Raw genomic sequence first — 4,174 nt, 5'->3', positions numbered from 1 at the left:
CTCAATTGCGATTGGGATTGCAAATATACAAGAAAAGATAATTCCACAATTGCCTCCCCCAATGCCAAACACGGCAGTAAAATGGGCTCCAAGAAGTTTCCCCGAGGGTAACAAATAAACTGACATACTTTATTTATTATTTTATTACTTGGTCACTTTTTATTTATTAATTAATTAAGTAGATCCTTATCGTACTATTCAAATTTTGAAACCACCTAATTAATTATTTCGCACCATTAACTTAGGGACATTACACACTATTAATAGCTTTATAATTGCAGGGGATAGAAAATCACTTGTAGTTTTTTTTATTCAAAATAGAGTCTGTTGAAACTTGTTCACTGGCGGATCAAACTCATCCTAGAGATGGGGAGCAAATTGGGGATGACATATTAGAAAAGAAAGGAATAGAAAACAAAATACAATTTGCTGAGTTAAAAGTGGTGGTGTCATTGTCAACAAAGTTGTCTGTAATTAATCTACTCACTGAATAACCATTGCCAAACTAACACAATTTCCTCCTAGCCATTTTAATTGGGCTTACAAACTCCCTTTCAGAAAACAATAATTAGATATCAACCTACTTATCTTGTGTTTACCATGGGGAAAAATCTAAGACTCTAGAGTTTAATAGCCTCATAAATGATATTTCAAATGAAATTTGTCTAAGATCAATAAACATTGTTCTTGCGGAGATATATGATGTCCTAGTAGGCTAATTCTGATGATATCTCATTTATTGATAATTTACTATGCTCTCATGGTTTATTTATGACATGACTGAATTTTTAATGGTTTGGTAGTTTAAATTTTACTTTGTCAACTCTCCAAGGAACCTTTTTGAATCATTGACAAAGATTGTAGTACAGGGATGAGTTTTTTTATCACAGTTAAATGGTCTAAAGTCTACAATAATGGAAATCCATGTTTGTTTAGTTTGTATTCAAGTACTATCACTTATTTGATTGATGAAGAGGATTTGATCAAAAGATGTAACAATAGCACCTAAAGGAAAGGTTGAGTTATGATTATGTAATGAAGTACAAGATGATTATGTGATGAAGTACAAGGATCAGTTGAGATAGTGATGACATGATGTACTATAGTGGGAAACTCTCTAGGTTGTATGATGTATATCACAACCAATATTTATCTTTATTTCTTCTCCTTTTTCTTTTAACTTTTTCTGTGGCTGCTGGTAGCAGCAGCACAGAGGAGGCAGCAGAAGCAATGACAGTAGTTGTGGTTCATCCTATGGCTGGCATATTATTTGTTAGAAAATCAGTAAATAAACATCAATCTTTCACTAATTATAATTATAACCAATCTTCTAATATAGACATCTTATAAGAATAAAAACAAGAAAATATAAACATCTCTGCTGCTAATTTTGTTACAATTATTCATAATATTAATAGAATCAAACCTATACCGATGTACTTGCAATGATGTACATTTACACAGTTCCCTGACACCATGAGAAAAGAGTGCTCACCTCAAATTCTATCATCTCACTGGAGATTGTAGCTGCGACATAGATTTTTATCTCTAGAAATATGGACATTATTATCATTATGGTCACCTTCGGCTGAAGAGGACACTTATGATTAAATTGTAATATTAAATATAAAGATGTGTCATTTGATATGCATTGAGGCATGGAAATATGAAGATATGTATTTGAAAATAAAGAATTATGTTATGAGAAATTGAAGAGACCTTCAGTTGGAATGTGAAGAGTCTCTCCTTTTATATAAATCGCATCAAGCAAAAGGCATTGTACACTTGAACATTTTATGATCAATAAGTGATATTTTTTGTTGCATGGCTGAATTTTTTCCTTCATCTTAAAGGATTTTCCCAAGATAATTCTGAGTGTCTCTTGTTCTTTTCTGCTGTCCCTTATTGTTATTTATCTTTATTTTTGTGGGCTTAAATTCCGACATGGTATTAGGGCACATGTTTAGATAACAGCATTTGAGGGCTATTGTGGTTATTCTTGAAGTATTTGTAGAATAAATATATGGTGTCGATATCTTCCTCTATATAGAGACTATTCATCTTTTGTGGTATTGATTGAAAGTCAATTGGCATATTTTATTGTGCTTTATTTGTATCGTGAGGTGAAGTATGGCACCAGTTCTCAAAAAGATGATTTTGTTGACACTATGCTTCATCATCCCTACAATTGTGGCAGTGGCAGTGAATATTTTCTTTCGGTCATTCTAGAGTAGAAGTTGGTTAGCACTCTCAATGCAGGTGTCATGGTCGATCTTGAAATTCTTCAACAGTAATCAAGCTTTTCCCATTCTAGCAATGCATCAAACTCCTCTTCATGTTGATGTGCAGGTCGTTCTCACTCTGTTTTTTTGGGTATATATCTTCTAAGTTTGTGGAAGTCGCCTAATTAATTCTTCTGCTCATGTTGGCATCGCAATGGCCATTTTCTCTGTTATTCTTTCTCTCCCTGCTAGAAAAATTGTATGCTCGATTGAAGTTGTATTTGATCTGTATACCATCTAATATTGAGTCTATCTCTTTCAGTAACCTATGTTCCCCCAAGTTTCTAGGATGTGGACAGCAAAGGACAGAGGGACGGTTTTTTGGGGCACCAAATTTTTTTGCCGATTTTGGGGATGGGGGGGTGGCAAATGGGGTGGCAAATGGGGACGGCTATATAATAATAGGGAAAATTAATATATAGAGAAATTTTAAATATTTATACGAACACATGGATAAAGAATGTACTTATACATAATAGAACCTTAAAATATATGAATCAACAAAATTCATATGCCAAATTTGTGTTACTTTGCGAGTCAAAGTCTAATTTGTTCTAGAAGTCAGAGTTAAAGTCCCCTAGGTGTCTCCATGTCTCCAAGAAGTTTCTGGGATGACGAAGGCTCAAACTATATGAGGGATGCATCCTCGGGTAACATTGCCTATAACGGCTCATTGTTTCTCCAAGTGTTTGTAAGTTTTAATGTTTTTGTTGTGGCGAAAAGGACATTAAATTCCATGTTATTCAATGGAACCCGACAATGGAAAGATGATCATACCAACTCGCAAAATTTATTTTTTTTCTCGAACCTTGATTCGACTTTCAATTGGAGATGCTTGGTTGGTGTGACATAAATGTGGCACTTTTATTCCACCTCAGCACTTACAGCATCTTCCTTTGTAATGACAAGCATTGAAATTATTTTTCACCGCCTATATAAGTGTTATCATATCTCCTATTATTTATCCGTTTTTGGAGTGATTTTGCATAATGGCAAAGTTTAAGAAGGTTCATTTGTGTGTGTGTGGGATTGAAGAGACGACAAGCACTCTTTTATTTATTATTTTTGCAGCAAGCATTATGGACTCTCTTACTCCTGTGGATTATGCCCGACTGGCTTCGATTGTCGTATTTATTCCAATTCTTTTGTCTCCTTCGTAATTGTTGATTCATGATAGCTGTCATCATGGTCTCCCTGTTTTGCTTTGTCAATTCATGGTTCGTGGGGGTTTGACCAGAAGGAGCAAAGGAAGAACTTTAAGCAGAAAATCTAGAGCGTGGGTGTTGATCCAATAGCAAGCAAAATGTTGTCACTAGTGGCTTCTGCAAAACTGCTTCATCAGGGAATTGATCGCATGTGCAAACTCTTGAAGATGGGTCATAAAGTTGACTCCAAGGATATCTTTCACCTCTGAATGGTACATGATTAGTGAAACAAGATTCAATCCATTACAAGAGGTTTACAAAAGAGATGAGTATTTTATTTTATTTCACTAGGTATAGTGTATAATTTTGATATTGATGCAATGGCTATAGAGGCACAAGACAAAATCTACATTGATTATTAATAATTATTCTTGGTTGTAGGATGCAACTAGAAGCAATATGTTAAGGATGTTGATTCAGAGGGAGAGGGAGATGTCTTAGTTCCAGGGTGAGCTTTCATTTGCTTGTGATGATCAAAATTGTTTATGTTAAAAGGGAGTAATTATGAATCCTTATCATTTTTACGTATGTTGTTAAAATTCCAGTATTGTAGATTTTGAGAGTCTTGTTGAAAAAGAGTTTAAGCAATAATTTCCTTTTATTGGAGATTTTGAAACTCTTATTGGAAAAGAGTTTCAGCTATGGTTTTATGAGTTATTATTCATGTGAAATTAATAACAAGTTGTA

Source organism: Cupressus sempervirens, chromosome 4 (assembly GCF_028749045.1).
Source record: "Cupressus sempervirens isolate cs-2001-9-10 chromosome 4, ASM2874904v1, whole genome shotgun sequence".
In the NCBI taxonomy this organism is placed as follows: Eukaryota; Viridiplantae; Streptophyta; class Pinopsida; order Cupressales; family Cupressaceae; genus Cupressus; species Cupressus sempervirens.
Note: the sequence above shows the minus strand (reverse complement) of the source record.